This window comes from Oryctolagus cuniculus, chromosome 1 (genome assembly GCF_964237555.1).
Source record: "Oryctolagus cuniculus chromosome 1, mOryCun1.1, whole genome shotgun sequence".
NCBI classification, from domain to species: Eukaryota; Metazoa; Chordata; class Mammalia; order Lagomorpha; family Leporidae; genus Oryctolagus; species Oryctolagus cuniculus.
In genome coordinates this window covers 172,400,162-172,424,475 of record NC_091432.1, presented here as the reverse complement: position 1 = coordinate 172,424,475, position 24,314 = coordinate 172,400,162, and the positions used below count along the sequence as shown (strand labels likewise).

Below are 24,314 nucleotides of genomic sequence, written 5' to 3'. Positions count from 1 at the left end.
CTCAGAAGTGCCCTGTCAGATTTTTTCTTAATTCAAATAGAGCAAATTGGGTGCTGACATTCATGTCCATTCATTCTCTGTCCTCTCTCCCTCCTCTCTGCTCCCCCCTCTCTCCCTCCTCCCTTCCTCTCTCCATTCTTCCTCCCTCTCTCTCTTCCTTCCACCATACACATTCTTCAAAAAGTTATGGATGAAGACAGTGATGCTTTCAAGTAGAAGTTAGAAGAATAAACTTGAGCTAACAATGAAGGCTATGGAGAAAGGCCCCCTATTCCAGGTGGAATTAAATATCTGGCAAACAGTAAGCTGTCTGCTGTGCTTGAAGTGATGGTGACCTTTGATTCCCTTCCTATTTAAATATCTGGATTCTCAGCCATAATATCCTAGTCCACTCATGGCTAGAATGAAGTGTCATCTTGGAGCCTCTCATACATTTATGAGTATACTTTTGTAAAAAAAGTGAGAAGTCTATGGAAATTGTGTATTATGGAAAAGCTATCAGTATTCTTTCATTTCAAAAGTTTGTGCACCAAAATAAACTTGCCTTTTAACTCAGTTTCTCTGTGAACTTTTTGAAATCATCTCATCCCAAATCTTATTAATATAGAAGGGAATTACTTATCTCCTTGAATATATCATTGGGAAACAGGATTAATATGCTTGATCTAAACTATCTAAGATTAGCTGGATTTTTGAGAGTCAACCAAAATATCTGCAACCATCAGCAAATGAAAGAAATAGAAAATCACAAATTTGAAGGAGTCCTACATCATGTTGGAAAACCTTTGCTAGTAAAACGTAATATCTAGAAGCATTTTCTTGAAGCTTTAGAAGAAATCAAGGAAATGAATGAGTAAGTAATGGGCAGAAAAGCATTGCAGGCAGAGATGTGTAAATGTTCTGTGTCTTGAGAAAATAACTAAAAAATTGGGGTAGTGCTGGGTCTGAGCAAGCAGAGGTTCTATTACTCTTAGATGAAGCTGGAGAAAGTCATGTTTATGGTGAGGACTATGCATTCTTTCTCTAAGAACAATAGAGACACATACCAATAACACTCTGTTTGGAAGAGGACCCAATACAATTAAGCAAACTAAAGATAGAAGATTTTCCAGGTGAAGAACGGCGATACTTTGACTTCAGTACTGGTAGTAAAAATGTAGGTAAGTGGATTGATAAAGTATTTAGAAGGAAGAATTTTTCAACAATTTATTTATTTGAAAGGCAGAGTTGCAGAGGCAGAGAGCTTCCATCCACTGGAACACTCCCCAAATGGCTGCAAAGGCCGGAGCTGGGCTGTTTTGAAACCAGAGACCAGAAGATTCTTTTGGGTGTCCCATGTTGGTACAGGAGCCCAAAGACTTTTTTTTAAGATTTATTTATTTATTTGAAAGGCAGAGTTACGGAGAGAGAAGGGGGTCTTCCATCTGCTGGTTCACTTCCCAGGTGGCCACAACGTTGGGACTGTGCCAATCCAAAGCCAGGAGCAAGGAGCTTCCTCCAGGTCTCCCACATGGGTGCAGGGGTCCAAGGCCTTGGGCCATCTTTCACTGCTTTCTCAGACCATAGCAGAGAGCTGGATCGGAAGTTGAGCAGCCAGGACTCGAACTGTGCCCGTATGGGATGCTGGTACTGCAGGCAGCAGCTTTATCTGCTCTGTCACAGCATTAGTCCTTAGAAAGACAATTTGAAAAGGCTTGATATTGGATATAGTTTGGAGTGAAATAAGTGTTGTTGACAATTACTTCTGGGTTTCTGGCTTATTCTTTTTTAAATATTTATTTATTTATTTGAAAGGCTGAGTTAGTGTGAAATCTTCTATCCCCTCATGCACTCCCCAGATGTCTGTAATGGCCAGATGTGGGTTGATCCAAAGACAGAAGCCAGGAGCTTCTTTCAGGTCTCACATATGGGTTCAGGATCCCAAATACGTGTGCCATCTTCTGCTATAAACTATCAATATTCTTTTAAAGAAAAATTATCCAGATATAACTTTTTTCCCTGTTTTCTATGGACAATCTTACAACTTCATGAAGCAAGATTAATTCCATTTTATCTGGTTACAGATGTCCTTTTAGGCCTAAATAAATGAACACTTTGTTGATCTAAAGCATCTTTTAAATAGTGAAAACATGTTCTCTTGTTCAAACACTAAGTATCATTTGATCAATATATTGTTAAACATCAAATGGCATCTAATCCATCTATTTGTCTAGATTCCGTATTTCCTATTTTCATCTCAAATCTTCTCTTTGTGCCCTTCAGTTTATATACATGTCTTACTTCTGTAACTGGTTATCTCACAGTGCAGCTAACATTCAAAGTAGCACAAGTACTCCACATAAAAGTAACTTGTAATCCCTGCTCTGTGGGAGCTGGTACTTAGAGTTCCCATTAACACAGTGGGAAGTCACATACTTAACTCTACAGCCATACAAATTAAAGTGTATGTAGTATGCACAGAAATCTACTCAAATCAGATATCACGATTTTTGAGCTTTAGAATTGACTTCTTTAATTATATCTTTGATGAAATAGAAACACTGCTGTGAAAGATTTCATTTTTATCATGTGTTCATATTTTGGTGGCTATATTATGAAACATGAGTTTTATGTGGTTAAAGATACGATCAATCATTTATTTCCCTCCCCCATGGTAGTCAATGGCATTAATTTAATCAGAAAATTGTTCAAGTAGTGGTAAAGCACACTTATGTATAAACATAGTTTTATTTAATGTAACAAATGGTCACAATTACTAGTTTTTATGACGCTTGCTCTCATACACTACCTCAGCCCTGGAGTTGCACAGGTATTTCAATTACTGGAATTGTAGTGACAATGACCCCTTTTCCCTATCTCTCTTTAAAAAATAGGGAAATCAAAGCAGAAAATCAAGGAAATAAACTGAAATTTATTGAGAATCATTAAGTACCTGATACAACATTATGTGTTTTCAGATATTTTAATGTTCACAGCAATTTCAGAATACTATGAAATATATATATATATTTAAGTTTATATATACACACATAGGTTTCTGATGTATACATATTTGGGCTGAATTTTGTCACATGTTATTTTGATAGGATTCAATATCTCATTCCCATCATCTGGACTTTTTTGACACACAATTGAAGCTGCTTTGGTCAGGATGAACATAGTGCTGTTTGGTAATGAGTATTATCCTTTATGTAAAAGAAAAAAAGGGGGGGAAGAGGGCATGGCTGGCACTGTGGTGCAGTGGGTTAAAGCCCGGGCCTTCAGCGTAAGCATCCCATGTGAACACCAGTTCAAGTTCCGGCTACTCCATTTCTGATCCAGCTCCCTGCTAATACACCTGGGAAAGTAACGAAGGATGGCTGCTTGTACCTGGAAGCAACTCCTGGCTCCAGATCAGCTCAGCTCAGGTCGTTGTGGCCATTTGGGGAGTGAACCAGCAGATGGAAGACCTCTCTCTCTGCGTCTCTAGTTCTCTCTGTAACTCTTCCAAATAAATAAAAATAAATCTTTTTAAAGAAAACAGTAAAAAAAAAGATCAGGATTCATGTTCAGATAACATGTTTTCTTAATGGTAAATAAAAAGGACAAGTTAATAACCAAATATACTTCCAAATTTGAGTTAGGGATATATGTGAAAATGATGGATAAGTTATGCTGCATGTATATACAGTCTATTTGTTAATGATTTGCACTGGAGAAGATAACACATATTATCCTGATATAATCTTGAGAAAAGTAAATGAGCTTCCTAAATTTCAAGTAGATAGTAATACTTAAAAATTTTTCTATTTATTAGTATAAGAGATTCCTGCTATCTAAATTCATAGTTTTTCCCTGTAGGAAGCATTTTTAGAAGAATTTTTAATTTTTTGTAGAACATCTATAACATAGATCAGTATGAGCTGAGGCAACAATTTCATTAAGAAATCATCTTATGATCACTAAAAACTCTTATTCTGTTAACTGTACATCTAGAGTATATGCAGGGTTGGTGCCGCGACTCATTAGGCTAATCCTCCGCCTTGCGGCGCCGAATACACCGGGTTCTAGTCCCAGTCGGAGCGCCAGATTGTCCTGGTTGCCCCTCTTCCAGGCCAGCTCTCTGCTGTGGCCAGGGAGTGCAGTGGAGGATGGCCCAAGTCCTTGGGCCCTGCACCCGCATGGGAGACCAGGAGAAGCACCTGGATCCTGGCTTCGGATCAGCGCGATGCTCCGGCCATAGCGTGCCAGCTGTGGCGGCCATTGGAGGGTGAACCAACAGCAAAAAGGAAGACCTTTCTCTCTCTCTCTCTCTCTCTCTCTCTCCACTCTGCCTGTCAAAAAAATAAAATAAAAATTAAAAAAATTAAAAAAATAGAGTATATGCGGTAGAACTGAAAACAATACATGGTGGTATTTTTACTAGCTCAGGAAAAGGTATTAAATCATAAGTTTATTCTGGCATTTTCATTCAAGTCCACATTTGCTTTCAATCCAGCTTTTCTGGCTAATGCATCTGGGATGCAGCAGATGATGGCCCAAGTCCTTGAGTTCCTGCCACCCTCACGGGAGACGCAGATGGAGTTCCAGGCTGTCAACTTTGATCTCATCCAGACCCTGCCTTTGCAGCCATTTAGAGAATGAAACAGTGAATGGAAGACCTCATCATCTTTCTATCTCCTAGTTCCAAAGATAAATTTTCAAAGCTTTTCTAAAATTAATGATTGAAGAAAATTGTCCATGAATTTCAAAACTTTTTCACCAAATTAACTTAATTTCATTTTTTTAAAAAAAGATTTGTTTAATTGAAAGGCAGAGTTGTGGAGAGAAAGTAAGATCTCCCATCTGCTGTTTCATTCCCTAAATGATTGCAATGGCCAGGGCTGGGCTAGACTGAAACCAGTAGCTGCTTCCAGGTCTCCAACATGGGTGCCAAGCACTTGAGCCATCTTTCTGTGCTATTTGCATTAACAGGGAGCTGAATCAAAAGTGGAGCAGCTGGAGTCCTGAACCAACACCTATGGGATGCTAGCAAAACAGGCAGCAGCTTTACCCACAATACCAGCCCCTTTGATTCCGTTTTCCACAAACTGAATTCTCTTAATCTCATCTGTTGGGTTATTCCTCGAATTCCTGTGGTGGCTGGGAATGGGCCAGGCTGAAACTAGGAGCTTGGAATTCAATCCAAATTTTCCATTCGGATTTTGGAAACTTAATTCATTTGAACTAGTATCACTACCTCTTGGTGACTGCATGAGGAGGAAGCTGGAGTCAAACCCACTCACACTGGTATGCGTCACAGCTCTTAATCACAGGGCCAAATGCCTGCCCCTGAATTAGATTTTAATGAGATCTTTGGTGACTCCTTTCTTTTTTTATTTTTATTTATTTTTTATTTGACAGGCAGAATTAGACAGTGAGAGAGAGAGACAGAGAGAAAGGTCTTCCTTCCGCTGGTTCACCCCCAAATTGGCCGCTGTGGCCAGCACGCTGCTCTGATCCAAAGCCAAGAGCCAGATGCTTCCTCCTGGTCTCCCATACAGGTGCAGGGGCCCAAGCACTTGGGCCATCCTTCACTGCCTTCCTGGGCCACAGCAGAGAGCTGGACTGGAAGAGGAGCAGCCGGGACTAGAATCCAGCACCCATATGGGATGATGGCACCATAGTCAGAGGATTAACCAAGTGAGCCACAGCACCTGCCCCTGGTGACTCCTTTCTATAGGTTAAACCACAAATCCCTCAACAACTGATACTGAATTTCCTTACTCACTGGCCATAATTTAGCTTCCTAATATCTTTTGTCTCATACCTTTCCATTTTCCATAATGGTTCCCAAGGACATCCTCTGCTCTTAGATATTAATCCTCCTTCTCTGTGAGATGCCTCCTTTCATTTCCATCTAGCTACTTCTCCTCAGCCATCAGTGCCTAGCTCATATCGCATCCTCTGTGAAGTCAGCCACGACCTTCTCATCACCCACAGTGCTACATTTCTATCTTTATCTGCCTGTAAATTATTTATTATGTACTTTTCCAAGTTATCATTTGGAGCTCCCTAGTAAAATCCTTGAGGTCCGGATTTCATGTCCCATATAATGGTTTAAAAGTTAAAATAATAATATCCAGGTCAAAACAAACAAGGAGACAAGTCCACATTTAAGTAACTCATATTAGTTGTAATATATTTTCCTAGTATCTCCTGTATTGAAATTACTTATAACTTACTTGCCATGTTCTGAGCAGTTTTTTTTACTGCTAAAATAAATGTATTTTCCATTATAAACTTTATTTCTACACTTGATCTTATCCAAAAGGCCGAGAAGTGATTATATAAACTTTATTTCTGACACAATAACTGTACATGTTTATGTGGTAAAATGTAATTTCTTGCTCCATCTATACCTTGATAATGTCAAAATAAGGATAATTAGGATATTCATCACCCAAATCATTTATGTATTTTTGTGGTGAAACATTCAAAATCTTCTAGCTATTTTGCATTAACAATGTTCATTCTATTAAAATGTATTTCTCCTATATAACAGTGACTTCGTACTCTCTGGTCAACTTCTTCCTCTCACCCTTCCCTTTTCAACCTTTTATAACCACTGTTCTATTCTCTACTTCCAAGAAATCAGGTTTTTAGATTTCATAAATGAGTGGGATGATGTGGTATTTGTCTTTCTGTGTCATCACTTAACAGCTGTCCTCTAGGTTCCTCCATGTTATCAAAATGGCATGATTTCCTGTTTTTCCTATATTGAATAGTATTTTGTATACTACTCTGTAGTGTGTGTGTGTGTGTGTGTGTATCACATTTTCTTTTCCTAACTTACAGATACTTAGGTTGACTTCATATCTTGACTAATGTGAATAGTGCTGCAATAAACATGAGAGTAGATACCTTTTCAATATATTGATTTCATTTCTTTGTGTACATACCCAATAGTGGCATTTCTGGGTCATATGGTGATCCATTTTTAATTTTTAGGAACCTCCACATACTGGATATACTAATTTACATTTCTGCCAATAGTGCATAAGGATTCCCTTTTCTCTACATCCTTGCCAGGGCTTATTTTGTTTTTCACTAACTGATTTTCAGAAATGGCACTAGGAATGCACATTGGGTAAAGAACAGTCTTATTAATAGTGCTAAAAATATTGCATACCAGTATGCAGAAGAATGAAACCAGACCTAATTCCCTGTGCATTTGAGTATACAGATCAACTCAAAATGAGTTAAAGGCTTAAATGTAAGACCTAAGACTAAGAAACTCCGAGAAGCAAACATAGGGGAAATGCTTTATGAAATTGAATTAGGGAATTTTTGGATAAGACCCCAAAAGCACAGAAACAGAAGCAAAAATAGGCAATTATGGTTACATCAAGCTGAATAGATTCTACTCAATAAAGAAACAACAGAGTAACCAGACAACCCAAAGAATGAGAACCAATATTTGTACACTATGGTTTGGTAAGGGGTTAACACACAGAATATATAGGAACTCAACTCAATAGCAACAAACAAAACCAAAATAATTGAAGCTGGGCAAATGACATACCTAGAGTTTCCTGAAAAGAAGACATTTAAGTAGTCAACAGGTATATAAAAAACACTGAACATCACTGCTTATCAGAGACTATAAATGAAAACCACAGTGAGATAACACTTCACCCTAATTACAATGGCAGTTAGCAAACTTTTCACATCACTGTGGTGAATTTCTTGCAGAGGATTAGTGTCAGCATTGTACTTTTATTGAGGAATAATGATTTATCACTTCCAATTATCTATATTTTCCAATAATTAAATTTTTGCTTTAACTTCCCAGCAAATGGATGTGTGGCTGTTTGCTTCTATCATTGAAAAGAGGCTGTGATTGTTTTCTCTATTGTAGGATGATGCTCCCTGCTAATTTTGGATGATTGCTCTCATGTTCTGCTATATCTAGTGCCATCAACTCAGACAGGAAAAGATGCACTTAGAATACACAGACGACAACTTGTTTTGTTTGTTTGTTTGTTTGTTTTGTGTTGTCTGACACTACATATATCTTCATGGGTTTAGGATGAGGCTGAACCTACTTGGCCTGGATGTTTTTACAAAATCTAAGCCTGAAACCTGCTGACTTTCAAAGACTATGTTTAGAAAATGAGAAAGAGGCTGGCGCCATGGCTCACTTGGTTAATCCTCCGCCTGCGACGCCAGCATCCCATATGGGCGCAGGTTCTAGTCCCAGTTGCTCCTCTTCCAGTCCAACTCTCTGCTGTGGCCTGGGAAGGCAGTGGAAGATAGCCCAAGTACTTGGGCCCCTGCACCCGCATGGGAGACCAGGAGGAAGCACCTGGCTCCTGGCTTCAGATCGGCATAGCTCCAGCCATAGCAGCCATTTGGGGAGTGAACCAGCGGAAGGAAGACCTTTCTCTCTGTCTCTCTCACTGACTAACTCTATCTGTCAAATAAATAAGAAAATAAGAAAAAGATACTATACTTTGGTCAAGTAATAATACATAGAGAAATCAGTGAGCCAAAAAAAAAAAATGTGCTGCTTTCTTCTTAAGCAAATATGTCAAGCCTAATTAATGGATTATTTATTTTTTTGACAGGCAGAGTTAGAGACAGAGAGAAAGTTCTTCCTTTTCCGTTGGTTCACCTCCCAAATGGCCACCATGGCTGGTGTGCTGCGGCCAGCGCGCTGTGCCTATCCAAAGCCAGGAGCCAGGTGCTTCTTACTGTTCTCCCATGCGGATGCAGGGCCCAAGCATATGGGTCATCCTCCACTGCCTTCCCAGGCCACAGCAGAGAGCTGGACTGGAAGAGGAGCAACCAAGACAGAATCCAGTGCCCCAACCAGGACTAGAACCCGGTGTGCCGGCACCGCAGGCGGAGGGTTAGCCAAGTGAGCCGCGGTGCTGGCTCAAACCTAACATTTTAAAAATAACTTGTAGCTGTAGGTGCATGCCAAATGAGACTCTTGATCTGTATACTAAACAGACTATAATTGTGACATTTATAGCTGAAATTTGTTGCATGTTTTCAGGAATATGTAGAAATTTAAATCTGGCAGTAAAATTAGAGATTATAATCTAAGCAGACCACACTCTTTTATGAATGAGGTGATTTGTCTAAGAACACATAGCTAAAGAGTAGCAAAACTGAGCATTAAACCCTTCTCCATGTCATCATAAACTTTCTACTTTTAATCTTTTTTATTTTTTTTGACAGGCAGAGTGGACAGTGAGAGAGAGAGACAGAGAGAAAGGTCTTCCTTTTCCGTTGGTTCACCCTCCAATGGCCGCTGTGGCCGGCGCACTGCTCTGATCTGAAGCCAGGAGCCAGGTGCTTTTCTTGGTCTCCCATGCGGGTGCATGGCCCAAGGACTTGGGCCATCCTCCACTGCCCTCCCAGGCCACAGCAGAGAGCTAGACTGGAAGAGGGGCAACCGGGACAGAACCAGAGCCCCAACCAGGACTAGAACCCGGGATGCTGGCGCCGCAGGCGTAGGATTAGCCTAGTGAGCCGCGGCGCCAGCTCTACTTTTAATCTTTTGGAACAGAATTTCATTGCATTTCATATGAAATGTCCATATCTGCTTTTTTAATAGTTGGTTGCACCTATTCTCTATAATTGGGAATTCGGAAAGAAAACCACACTTCCCATTAGAGGAACTGAGAAAATGTCTTAAGATAAAGTAAGTGGTGTTTGGTGTGGATTATCATAGTGAATTATGCTAATAAAAGTTAAATTAGCAAATAAAGTTAATATACATAAATATATAGACACACATAGACATTTGTAAAGTGCCATATAGAATAAGAAGCATGCAGTTTATAGGAATAAAATAATTATATGTGAACACATTTAATATATATTATACATTATAAATTTCATAAACCATTATATAATAATTTATACATATGTAATGATTGTATTTCTGCAAATTCAGGAGTAGAAATGTAAATATATATAGATTTTTCATAGAGCTATTGATCATATGATCATGGTAAAAAGTAGAAAATTATGACTAAATTGTTATAGTACTTGTAAGAACAAATTGCTGAGAAGGAGATAGGGTTGGAATTATTTTGTTTCTTCTCACATTTCTGTAGGAAAACAGTAAGTTTTATTTTCTGTTTTAAGCACTTTTCAAACCACGATGTCTTTGGAATAATACAGATTTTGCCAAGTGTAGTAAATGGATTTGAGCTGATTTGGGAATGTGGAATAGGTCATTAAAAGAACAAAACTGAAATGTGAATGCCCCCTTCGGGTTGGCCATAGACTTAGGCATTACAATACGGTGTCATAGGCTAAGTTCTTGGGGTGACTGAGGATAACCAGGAGAGGCCACATGAAGAAGAAAAATGGAGAGTGTCAACTAAGGCCTGTATTAATATACAAGGAAAACCATGACGGGGGCAAGCCTAGGCTAAAGGCCAGTACAATCATTTGTGGTTTTACCTTGCTGATTAAGATATTTTTCTATTGTTTCGTAGCACTTATTACACTCTTAGTATTTCTTTTCCTATGTTTTCTGAAGGAGTTTTTGAAGAGTATCCAAATGCCATGGGCAAATTAATTTTTTTTTTAAGATTATTGTAAAATCAGAGGGATCTTACACCCGCTGGGTCAGTCCCCAGATGGCTGCAAAGGCCGAGGCTGGGCCAGACCAGGAGCCAAGAGCTTCCTCTGGGTCTCTTTTTAAAATCACATCTTCTAATAGGTAACCTTTTTTTTTTCCCTTTCCCCAACATGCTGTTTTTCACCTTTTGCCTGTCTAACATCTGTTACACCTGCTGTTCCCTAGGACCTAACATACAGCGAAACAAGTCATAGGGCTTAATGCATTTTTAATTAAAGAATGCCAGCCATTCATATACAGGCAAATTCATACTCCACAACTATTGGGAAAGAATTTATCTCAAATCCTGTACTGAAATGATTCTAACCTCTGTTGGGAAGCTCTCTATTCCTCATCATCTCTTATCATACCTATTAAATGAAATGGAAGGTGTTCAGCAACTCAACAACCACATCAACCAATTTCAGTGTTTGCCTTCACTGTGACAGTTGGCTCATTCTCCTGACCCACGTGATGAAACAGTTCAACTGTGAAATTTTAATTTTGCAAAATTCTGTTTATTTTCAGAGAAAACCTATTCAGGTAGATTCAATTAATTCATTTATCTTTATCACCACATGACAAAGTGGTAAATTATTAACATAAATGGAAAACTGAAGACAAACAAGTCAGAGGAATTAAAGAATCTACAACAACTTTTAGCCTTTCTTTTGGAAAGGAGAAATTAATTTTCCTTGAACCCTGAATAGCTCTGTGTCTGTCTGATAGTACTTATGAATTACCCTGAAATCCATGTTCAATTAATACTAATGCCAACAGTGTGATTTCATTTAGCTCACTTCTCTTACTGAGGCAGCATCACCTAATATCAATATAGTTATGATTTCTTAATGAGGGAAACAGATTTGGAATAAATATGTCTGAGTTTCTGTCCGCATAGAGTTTGGGGCAAGCTATTGATTTTACTTCTCAAAGTCTATTCTCATCTCTAAATGGAATTAAGGTTCCTACCCACAGAGACTTTTTCAGTTTCAAATAAGGACTTGCTTGTCTTCAGTGAGATTTAAACATGCATAAATCCACATGAACATTTTAAAAAATCATGTCGTCTTAGCAGTCTCTCTCTCCTTTCCTTCCTTCAATTCTTCCTTTCTCTTGCTTTTTTTCTTCCAGTGTTTGATTTTCTTTTTAATTAAATCAAATCATTCAGCTATAAGTCACAATGCAACATTCAATATTTAAAGCCATTTGAGCTGAACTCTTCCCCAGTAGTTCTGAAGTATGAATTTACCTGCATATGAATGGCTTATTTATTAGAAATTTATTAAGCCCTGTGACTTGTTAGGCACTATGCTAGGTGCTGAGAAACAGTGGGATATAAAACGAGATAGAGCCTTAGCTTTTAGCTGGCTTTGTAAGTGTCATAAAAATAGTCATTACTGTCAGTACCCTACCCACACTGAAGCACTGCATAACCACAGGCAGGTCTTTTCTGAGTTACGTGGAAGGAAATGAAAATTCAGATAGCCCCATTGGCTGGCAAGAAAGGAAGCTAGGAACGCCATGGTGGTTTCCTCATCTTTTACCTCTTTTTAAATTTTAGAGTATGACTAGGTAAACTAGGGTGGCTCATAGACCTAATCTGGTTCTCTGCTTTTGCATGTAAATTCCCACCGGACCACAGGCACCCTCATTCACTTTCCTGTAGCTTATGGCTGCCTTTTGTGCCTCAAAGTCAGAACTGAGTATTTTTGACAAAACTTTATGATCTGCAAAGTCAAAAATGTTTATTGTCTAACTATTTACAGATAAAAGCTATTGACTTCCATTCTAGAGAAAATTCTTGCTACAAATGTCCATCAGCGCTGGCTCTGTGCAATCCAGAAACTTGTGTTAAGTGGCTCTTTCTCTAAAGTGAACTGTTCTTTGCTGATCCTTCAGCTAGAATGTACCCACCTGCTGTGTGTGAAAACACTTCCTAAACAGGCCTTGTAAGCCTTTTGTGTGTCCTTGAGTAATGGTGGCACACATCCATTGTTTGCATAAGTGTAAGGGATTTCCTACAGTCATACAAAATGGTAATGATCTCAGACTTTGAACATTAAGCTGTTCAATTTCTTTAGTCTTTTGTTACCCTAACCCCCAAGAAAGTATAGAAGAGCAGAATTTGGTCAGAAAATCACCTCGCTCTAATTCAGAGTAGCTGATGCGTGGTGGTTTCTACGCAGGAACCTGGAACTGCCTCCAGGTAAAAAGTGACAGCTGCTGTGCTGTCACAGCATGGTCTGCTCCTGGTCCTCTGATGGCATGTTCCAGGCTGCCGTCCTCTCTGCGTTTGCACACTTGAGCAGCGCCGGGGACACTGGCCAACGGGCTTCTCTTGATCCTGCTGGGATCTGTAACCACTACCTGAACTTCACTCCCATGCTTGTCCTCCTCCACAGCCTGTGCCCTGTCTGCTTTATAAGCCCTCCTTACCACTTTCAAAGAGGAGGTAATATACTGGAGTGAATACTGGACAGGGACTGGACAGAGCTGCATCCAAACACTCTTTTTGTACTTCACCAGCTCATGCTTTACCTCTGTAGGTTTAAAACTGATCATTATGCATTTCAATGTTATAAACAACAGTGATTATATTTCTGGCGCTATTAATCAGTGAGTGTGAGGCAAGTATTTGCCTTTATTCCCCACTATGGTTTTTTTTTTTGTTTTTTTTTTTTTTTGACAGGCAGAGTGAATAGTGAGAGAGAGAGACAGAGAGAAAGGTCTTCCTTTGCCGTTGGTTCACCCTCCAATGACCACTGCAGCCAGCGCGCTGCGCTGATCCGAAGCCAGGAGCCAGGTGCTTCTCCTGGTCTCCCATAGGGTGCAGGGCCCAAGCACTTGGGCCATCCTCCACGGCACTCCCTGGCCACAGCAGAGAGTTGGCCTGGAAGAGGGGCAACCGGGACAGAATCCGGCGCCCTGACCGGGACTAGAACCCGGTGTGCCGGCGCCGCAAGGCGGAGGATTAGCCTAGTGAGCCGCGGCGCCGGCCCCCACTATGGTTTTTAAATATCAAGTGGATCAAATTTTAGAAGAAAGAAAATTTGGCAAGTAACCCAAAACCCTATTTCTAATAATGAACGCATGATCTTAGCTGCTTTTGAACATAAACCCCCCCTACTATTTTCCATGAATCTATTCAATTTATCTGTGACAGGTGACCCTAAAGAAACATGGTCAGAATCCTGAGATGTGATACTGTTGGGAGATCCCAAAATCTGATCTGATTGTCTTGGCTAGTTCTCAGTAGATCCTACTAAAACATGTTTGAGAAAGAAGTAAGCTGGGATTTTTTTAAATGTAGATTATGACTCAGTAAAATAATAATAACTATAGTTAAAACATTAGTTACTAGAATGTAGAATACTAAAAATGTCCTGGAAACAGGGAGGAGTAAGGTAGCAGAGTTAAAAGTGTCATTGAAAAAATAAAATGTAGGATGATGGCAATTACATGATTTGTCTGCACTGGCAATGACTACTTTGATTTTTGTCTGTCATTGGTTAAATTGTGCATATTGACACTTTATTTGTGACCCTATATTATTGATGTCCATATCTGATTTACCCTAATCACCAGGGCTTCTCATGAGTATGTTTTCCCATGGTTACTATTCTTTTGGAAGTTCAGGGCCAAAATGCAAATACACCCTTCACCTCAGTTTTAAACTTACATTTACATGTTGCCTCACTTTGTCATTTCTCCAAAATTAAATTTTAGTCTGCCTACATATAAGAAATATTACACAGGAAAAAATACTGCAGAATATTTGTAAAGAAGCATTTTGTACTAAATGAATTTTTAAAAGATTTATTCAAATACAATTTTTTAGATTTAAGATTTGTTTATTTATTTGAAAGGCAGTGTTGCACAGAGAGACATCTTCCACCCCCTGGTTCACTCTCCAAATGGTCACAGCAATCGGAATTGAGCCAGGCCAAAACTGGGAGCTAGGAGTTTCATCCAAGTTTCCCATATTGGGTTAAGGAGCCTAAACTATTGGGCAATCTTCCACTGCTTTCCCAGGCACATTAGCAGGGAGCTGGATTGGAAATGGAGCAACTAAGACTAGAACTGGCACCCAGGTGAGATGCCAGCATTGTGGACAGTGGCTTAACCTGTGGCACACAGCACTGGTCCCTTGAATACGATATCTTTTTAAAAAAATCGATGGACTAGACTTTACAAGAAGACTTTCAGGTTATTTACAGCGCAATTCAAACTTCAGTATATATGATAATTCAATTCAGTTAATCTGTCATGGGAACCAGGAATTTGAATGTGTAATACATATTCCAATAGCAGCAAGTTGACCTTGGAACCATGCTGGGAGTAGCCCTGCAATTGACTGTTGCCTCATTTATATCCTACAATGTGACATAGTGCTGGGTATGTTTTAAGAAGTGCATGGAATGGAAAAATTTAACAGAAATGGGGAAATGGGAAGTATTCCTTCATTGACTCATTGAGTATTTCTGCCTTAATGAATGGTTGTCATATAGTGGATTTTATAGCAGGTCTAAGAAAAAGACACATTGGATACACTCCATGCTTCCAAAGATCATGACCTCTAAGACAACTTTGAAAAGTGCAACATAGTTTTAAGTTAATACTTAGTTGATATTAAAGTGGTAACCTGTAAGAGAGAAATACTTGACTCCTAGTTCAGCAGCATCCTAATTGTACAACATTGAAAGAACCACCCAGCTCTTAAGACGCATCTATTGATTCAGAAAATGTGGATGCCAATAATAAAAGTAGAAAAATATTTCTTGGGCCTTATGTTATTATATGAAATGAATTATGAGAAAGTGTTAAATTGTGAAAGGTAACATACATGCGAATATTTATAAATCTCTTCCCCTGTTACAGATATGACTAGGTCTTCTCACCTGCATTCAATGTGGTTGACTGGATACTTAATCTCTAATCTTATTTTCTCTATCCTACATGTAGCAAATTGGATATCTCTGTTTGATCTCCCTGCCCCTCCCCCTTCACTGTGGAAGAGGGCATAGGTTTCCTATTTCTGTGGCATGAAATCTGTTGGGTCTGAGGATATATGCTAATAGTATTCTATCTGCGATGTTAGAATCCTTTCCCCCTGAGCTACAGTAGCTATTAAATAGTTTGCAGAACTCCTAGAAGTAATACATGCCCCTTTCCTGGGAGTCCTCTTTAGTGTTTATCCCTTTACAAAGCATATGAAATGCATATTGCTTTAGGGGGATCCTTAAAACGATCCTTGCCTTACTATATCCTTATAATTCTAAAAGTATATATATATTACAAAGCTTATTAAATATACATATATTTGTTGCTAATAATAATAACAGTTAATAGATAACAAGAACTTTTTCCTAGGATCCTGGCATTTTCCAAATTTTACTCTCTATGATAGCAAGCTCAATAATAGCCACTGAACTTTTTCCAAGCTTCATGGAAAATGGAACATGTCAGAAATTTAGTGATAAATTAGTTGGAATTTTGGTTGGCAAATCCTTTAGTTCATTTTTTCCTCTTGAGATGGGATAGTGTATTTATATGGTATCTAAGTGATATGAAGCAATGAAAAGGGAAGAGGCTTCTGTATGTTAATAAAGGCTCATCTAGATGGTTCTATTGAAGAAAAGTCAGCATGACATTTTTAAACACAAAATGTCTAGTTCTGAAATTCCTACTTGCATGGTATATGCATCTTCTTATGAAAAAATATGAACAGCCAAAGAAAAAATAAACCTATTTATTTTGGCAGTGAGCACCCAAATTTTGTATTTGATGATTGTTCAACATGTAGCATTGAGTTAAATATAGCAGAGCTATCAGTCTAATTTGAAAAAAGTCAGTCCTTTCTATCTATAAATAAAGTCAGTCCTCTATCTATAAATAAGTCACATCAAATTAGTTTGTTCCCTAGTAATCTCCATGTCGATTTTGTGCTTTAAGATTTTTAAAGGTTTATTTCTTTATATATCTGAATGACAGAATGACAGCTCAACAGAGAGGCAGAGAGATCTCCCATCCACTGGTTCACTCCCTAAATGGCCAGAGCAGCACGATTTGAGTCAGGCCAAAGCCCTGAGGCAGGAATTCCATCCTGGTCTCATGGGGGTGGCAGGGGCCCAATTACTTGAGCCATTTTCTGCCTCCTTAAGCAAGTTCGCAGGAAACTGAGGAACCAAGACTGAAACTGGCACTCTGATATGGGTGCCAGCCTTGTAAGCAGCAGCAGCTTAACCTGCACACAGCATCAGCTCTTTTGAGATACTTTTAGCAAGATTTTAAAAAGCCTTTAAGAGGAATATGTCGAAAATAAAAAAAAAAAAAACAAACCAAAGTAAAGTAAATTCTAAGGTCCTGCCCCAAACGACATCAACAGCATTTGGGCATTTACAGCACTTTCACAATCCATGTGGAGCTGCTGGCTGAGGCTGCTGCATGGAAGAAAAACACCCAAACCTAGCATGTTCCACCTCACACTTTAACTAAATGTTTTTTTTTTAAGGCAGAATGCTTCTAAAAGCAGATTGCACCTTATAGTCTTTTCCAAAAGGTTTAAAAATGTCTTATGAAAGGATACTGCCTGTTTGGGATTTATGATTATCACTTACGGGTTTTATTGTTCATCCTGCTTTCACACTGAGCATGCACATCGCATCCACAGGAGAGCATCAAGAGGCAGATCATCACTTAATGTTGTTTTGATAATAATTTATCTCCGAGTCTGACTCTATTGTTCTGCATGTATTGTGCAGAACTTCCATGGAACATCAAACATATTTATTGATAGGAGAAAACTGTGTCTTTACGCGTGTTTCTGTAATGAAATAGGATGAGGAAAGTGGAAAGTCACTGCAGTTTGAGTTCAGGCAGCACTCTTCAGGAAGAGAGATGTTTTTATGAACATGAAATAAAACTCCAAGAATAGAAGAGACTAATAGTTCTCCTAATATCCACTCCTTGATAATAAACCGTCATGTCCTTTGTGAACTAAGAGAACATTGCAGATTCTCTCTTGCTGTCAAACGTGCTCACAAGAATTGAAGATTGTGCACCTCTTCCTTAATCTTCTCACAGCCTGGACACTGAGTATCCCGTCAAGTCTAAAGATTGCCTCTCTGATAGTTAATGAGAAGTGCTGATAACTGGTTCAGTGAGGTGTTTCTCATTCCCTCCAACTCAACCCCTGCCCTCCACAGACCAACAGAATGGGGTCTTTAGTTTAATGCTGTTGATGTGATAGCTCTCCATCCCTGGAGCACTGGCTTGCAATAAAGACTATTGCCTTGTTGGCTGTGTACTGTGTCATTTTGCTGCCTGCTAATGCACTGCTCCCTGTTTCTTTTCTCTCTTCATTTGCATTTAGAAGAGCTAGCAACCTCACTTGGCAAAGCTAACTGCTGATGTAGCTAACAATAAAGTACTAAGTCATCATTTGAATCTCAAAAATTAGAAGGAAACAAGGAACTATATCCATTGTGTTACTTTTTTTTTCTGAAGGCAGAAGCTATTTTAATGATGTCAAAATCATAAAAAAGTTATTCTAATATGGGCCTAAGTCAAGGCATTTAGAATAATATTGAAAGGTCAGATTTGAAAACTGCAAGGGGTGGGGTATAAAGAGTTGGTTGAATGAGATTAAGGAATATAAATAGAGAAATATAGTGACACTTGAATTACTCTGTTCTGAGCAAGTGCTTAATATTTCATTCTGTTTGGTTTAGCATCAGAAGAATTCAGTTCATAAAACTACAGTTCTTATATAAAAGAAACTATTGATATCAAACCTCTTAATACACAAGCTTGGGATGAATATGGTTATCAAACTATCTTATCTGTTTAAGGTAGAATAAAAGATTAGTTAACAGATCAGAGAGTGCTTTGGAATAGCTTTACCTCCATGGAGCTTATGGTCTAATTGAATATAGTAGCCATATCCTTTTATGTTCTGAAAAATGTACACTTTTCGCTGCAATTTTAACATTAGGGCTAGGCTAATTGAAATGTGTCTATGTGTTCAGCAGCTTCTCCTGCCTGTCAGACCCAGAAAATACAGCACTCAGCAGAGAATCAAAATTTCCAAAAGATGGGCAATGTGTTCTCAGTCAATTGCAGTTTTCTTTTAGAAGGACTTTATTGCCAAGAAAAGCATGTGAGGTTAATGACAGTGACACTATGTATTGAAAACAAACTGTCTCTTCCCAACTACTGTGTGTGTACATTATACACACACACACACACACATATAATTTTATATATGAATTATTTTTTCTCCTGACAAAGCATACTTTATTATGGCTCTGAAATTGAGTTCTTCTCTCCAAGCCTTCTGAAACTAAAGAGTTGGAGTTACAGGGCTTTGTGTTGTCCCACACTCTGCACCCGTGCACCTTCAGACTCGCATGGAAGAGGCAAACGGGAGGGCATCCTGAACCCACAGCATGTTCTGAGAAAGGGCCACTCAAGACATTGGTCTCAAAGATCCTCTCTCAATAATCATGGTCAGGGCATTCTTGGCTGCCCATTTCTTGGTTTGCAGGATTTTAGCTCTGAATGCGGGTTATGCATATCTACAAACATATGGAAATATATATACATGCACACACAGAGTAAAATAATATTTGTATGTGTACATTTAAGAGATCAAATAATTTGTGAAAAATGCATATTATGAAAGCACATGCATGGATTTGAAATGACTGTTTCACCAAAGTAAATTTACATTTCAATCCTGTTATTTCAAGAACATTTTGAAGTATCATTTTGCATGTATAGATAGATACACATACATATATATTTAAAATTGGGATTCAGGAAGAATGAGGGATTAGCAAAGTTGGTAGCAAAAGAACTGCAAGAGTAAGGATCTTTTAGTTCAGACAATTTAGGTATTTTGAAACTTCTTTCCATATTTTCTGTATTCTTGAAGACTGTTTTACCAGTTATTTGCTTTTTTTTTAAATGTCTAGTTCTCAATATGTTCCATCTTCATTTCAACATTTTCAAGTTTCTCATCTTAAAGCAAACAACCCCAAATACCTCCTTGACTTTTTGTAACTGTCACCTCTTTTTATTTTTTTCATATTAAGCACATTTACTGAGGTGTGTTGTTCCAAGTTTATATATTCTCATGTTTTGTGCATTCACCTTACAATAATCTGAAGCCTACCCCCCCCTTCCACTTTTTTGACCTTGTTGCTAAGCCAAAGCACTCATTTTTCATTCTGTTTCTGGATTCCCCTGTGGCTTTTCGTTTTGGAAACATTTTTCTTGCTTTGCTTCCAGGATGCTGCTCTGTCTTGCTTTTCCCTATTTCTTATTTGTTTTCAGGTCCCTTTAGAGAGTTCCTTTCTTCTTTAGTGCCTTTAACGGCTATGTTTACCAGGACGTCCCTCAAATGTCTTCACTTTTCTCTCTGTATATTTTCTTTAGATGGTTCGCTTGTGTTCACGGCTTCAAGCATCGCCTTGAAAGTTACAACTTCCAAATCTTTGTCTCCCGTGTAAAATTGTCTTCTGAGTTTCAGAAGTGTACATTCAATATCTACTTAATATTTCCATTTGAATATACAGAGGTTTTCCTACATTAAACCTATCCCAAAGAAAACTCTTCTACTTTCTGATGGATTTTATCCACTCTTTCCTCTGTTTAGTTTCCAAAGATTACAAAGTATTTCTCTTTCTTCTCACCCTTCCACATTATGGTCCGTTGATTCCATCCTTCTGATAGACTTTCCATTTGTTCTCGCTATGCAGTGTCATTGCCATGGTTCAGTGTTCTCAAATGTGCTCATCTGAATTATTTGGCAAGGTAATCACTGTTGTGACTAAAAATATTTCCACTGCTTGAATTTTTTTTTAGTTCATAACAAAGGAGCCAAAATTAGCAAAAAAAAAAAAAAAAACTAGATTAGAGTATATAATCTGTAATGACTTGAGTAACTCTCTAATTTTTCCAAGACTCAACTCAAAATTCTAGTAATTCTACTGCCTTCCCTATAGGATTATTGTGATGGTGACATTGCCTGTCATAAAGTAGATAAAAGATAACAGCTTTTCTTCTTATTGAGAAATACTCTGCTTTCGTTCTTATCTCTGTTTAATCTATTCTCCAACTTGAAGGAGAATATTACTAATCATATTATTAAGAGTCAAGAGACATTCCTAACGTATAGGAAAATATCTTAAAATCCTACCAAGACTTAGAAGGCACTTCCATAATCCAAACCTTTCTTTTTGTAAGATTTTATTTATTTGAGAGGTAGATTTATATACAGTGAGAAGGAGAGACAGAGAGAAGGGTCTTCCATCTGCTTTTTCACTTCCCAAATGGCCACAACACCCAGGGTTAAGCCCAGCTAAAGCCACGGGCTTGCTCTAGGCCTTGCACATGAGTGGTATAGGGGCCCAAGTACTTGGGCCATCTTCCACTGCTTTCCCAATGCATTAGCAGGGAGCTGCATTGGAAGTGGAGCAGCTGGAACTTGCATAGTCACCAATATGGGATACTGACTTCCCACATGGCTTAACTTGCTGTGCCACAATACCAGCCCTAGCAATACAAATCTCTTGCCACTAGCCCCACCCCACCCTACCCCTCTCAATCCTCAGGATTACTTTGCTAAATTTTTTTTAATTTATTTTAGAGGCAGAGTTAGAGACACTGGGAGAGACAGAGAAAGGTCTTCCATCTGCTGGTTCACTTCACAATAGCTGCAATGGCTGGAGCTGGGCTGATCTGAAGCCAGGAGCTTCTTCCAAATCTCCCACTGGGTGCAGGAACCCAAGCACTTGGGCCATCTTCTGCTGCTGTTCTAGGCCATAGCAGAGAGCTGAATCAGAAGTGGAGCAGCCAGGACTCAAACCCATGCCCATATGGGATGCCGATGCTACAGGTAGAGGCTCAGCCTACTATGCCACAGCGCTGGCCTCCTTACTAATTTTTTCATACGATTCTATTTTTCATTTTGTTCCTAGTACTTTTTTTATTATTTTGGACAGGCAGAGTTAGTGAGAGAGAGAGAGAGAGAGAGTTATAGACAGTGAGAGAGAGACAGAGAGAAAGGTCTTCCTTCCGTTGGTTCACTTCCCTAATGGCCTCTACGGCCAGTTCTGCGGTGGTCTGAAGCCAGGAGCCAGGTACTTCTGCCCAGTCTCCCATGCAGGTGCAGGGACCCAAGCACTTGGGCCATCCTCCGCTGCCCTCCCGGGCCACAGCAGAGAGCTGGACTGGAAGAGGAGCAACCGGGACAGAATCCGGCGCCCCAACCGGGACTAGAACCCAGAGTGCTGGCGCTGCAGGCGGAGGATTAGCCTAGTGAGCTGCGGCACCAGCCCAGTACTTTATTTTCATAACATCTTGTGTCCACTTCAGTTATACTGTACATATTTTATTCTCTTTATATTATAATAAACCATTTCCAGTAGACATATAACTTTTTCTCTCTGTACATTCTCTTTCCATAATTCTACCTTCAATAGTAGGTTTTTATTTAATGCAGGGAACCTGAATTAATTTTTAGACTATGAAAAAATCTATTTTTCCTTTCCATCGAGCAGTTGGTCTTCTCTGTACTTATAGGCAGAAGCTTTGCTATTTCTAGATCACCTTTCCCTTCTAAGTCTGGAAGCATGAAAATGATAAAACTCCCAGATAAAGCAATATATCTTTTCAGATTAAGCTGAACTTTGTATAATAAAATAACAAGATTACTAGTTACTCATGCAAAATAGAAATGTATTTCTGATCAAGAGAAGAAGTTTAGGGTTGATATGTTGGCTCTGTTGTCATTAGGATCCCAGGTTTCTTCTATCTTACTTTGTATTATGCTTAGCATGCTGCTTCATGGTCCAAGATGACTACTCAAGTGCCAGTCATCACACTACAATCTGTAAGTTGAACAAAGGGGCAAGAATGGTCCTTTCGTTCTGCGTAAGGACACTTTTGTTTACATCTCATTGACCAAAACTTAGTATATTGGTCAGATGTACTGTAAGGGAGGATTGGGAATGTAATCTTTTGAACTGACAACATGCCCAGATAAAATGAGGTTTCTTTTATTCCTACAGTTTATGAGAATGTATAGTATTAATTAATGGTCCTTTCTCTAGGGGTGTTTGTGTCTGGGAACTCAGTTAAAGGATAGTGTGAATAGGAAGCCATGGAGATTGATAGAAATAATTGTGTTGCAGAGTCAATGGTGTTGCCTATAATTAAGCATCTTTCTCAATACCTTTATAAATTGTGATGATAGATATTGGTGGTAGGGACAAAGTTAATACTTAGCCAAGAATATAAATGGTCATCTTAGATTTCCTATGTTTTGGGTTAGCATCTAGTAGCATATTAGCATGTACCTCTAACATCTTGGGATTTCTTAAATGTTTTGCCAACCCTGGTGGACAGAATCTGAGATAATGATAATAAAAATAAATCCAAGAGGAATAAACTGGAATCTCATCAACTACCTGCGATCCAGTAGAAATCTTAGGAAATAACTGGCTGCTGCCAGTATTTGGGGAGTGTACAGGTAGATAGAATCTATATCCTCTGTCTTTTATAATAAAATGAAAAAAAAAACCTTCTTATATTAGCTAATCATTATTTATATTAAAATAGCCCTTTTAAACTTTATAGTTTCCATCTCCTCACTAGATCCAGACTGCTATATTGGCTTTTTATAATAAAGAAGAAAAACTTGTTCTAGAGATTATTTTGTTATGAGAGGCAGGGCCAGGCTGAGGCCAGGAACCTGGAACTCCATCTGGTCTCCCACATGAGTGGTGGAGACTGCAGTGCTTGAGCCATCATCTGCCTTCCAAGAAGCATGTTAGCAGGAAGCTATATCAGAAGCAGATGTGGGATGTGGGCATCCCAAGTGCGATTGGATGCCGTGCCAGATACTCATCCCTGGGAAATTGTTTATGACAGCTGTCCGCCTGATCCAAAGATGGATAACTTGAAAGAGGTTTAGCCTTCCCTGGTGAAGATGTGGTCTGTCCTCTGGAGAACAGAGATGTTCACTGGTTTGGCCAGGCTGGTGCTGGACAGGTACTGCTGCACAAACAGGCTACCCTATGTGATATAGTGCAGGTGAAACAGGTATTCTACTGGTTACTGAGCACGGGGTGGGAATCCACACACTGGTGGGATTCTAGACCTTTCAGACCCTGCACCACGAAGAAGGGGTGACGAGTTGCCATTATGATCCTCTGTAGGACATGGGAGGCTACATGCGAGCACACCCTTGATGTCTGGTCCAGGGAACACCAGGCTGATGTGTAGATGTCACCATGCAGAAGCTGAGGTGTCACAAAAGTGTCAAATACTGGCCTGGTGGCTGGAGGCCATTCTACCAGATGTCCTTGCAGCAGCACCTCGTACCTTCCTGACCCGGGCTGGAAACTGCAGGCAGCCTCTGCCGCCAGTATTTTCCTTCTGCCACCCTCTGCTAAGGAAGTTCAGCATCCTGTTTGCTTTAAAGGAGAATACCCAAACAAATTCTATTGGTTATCATATCAGAAGGGGAGATGGGAGCTGAAAGGCAATAAACTGATGTGACACAGCAGATATGCTCAGCAAATAGAGATAATCCAGAAATCACAACATAAAATGTGTTCAAATACTCTTTTCTGCTGTATATCTCTTTCTGTTTTAAAGCTTTTTATAGGAAACGTCTGCCTATATAGGTAGAAAGTAATTT

General features: G+C 39.1%; 1 protein-coding gene and 1 pseudogene across 2 annotated transcripts in view; both read left to right on the top strand.

Annotated features, from left to right (window-relative positions):
• Window positions 1–24,314, top strand: part of PTPRD (protein tyrosine phosphatase receptor type D) — a 1,630,925-nt gene that overhangs the window by 217,129 nt on the left and 1,389,482 nt on the right. The gene's annotated exons all lie outside the window — the stretch shown is intronic.
• Window positions 23,601–24,314, top strand: part of LOC127493655 (eukaryotic translation initiation factor 3 subunit M pseudogene) — a 143,740-nt pseudogene continuing 143,026 nt past the window's right edge.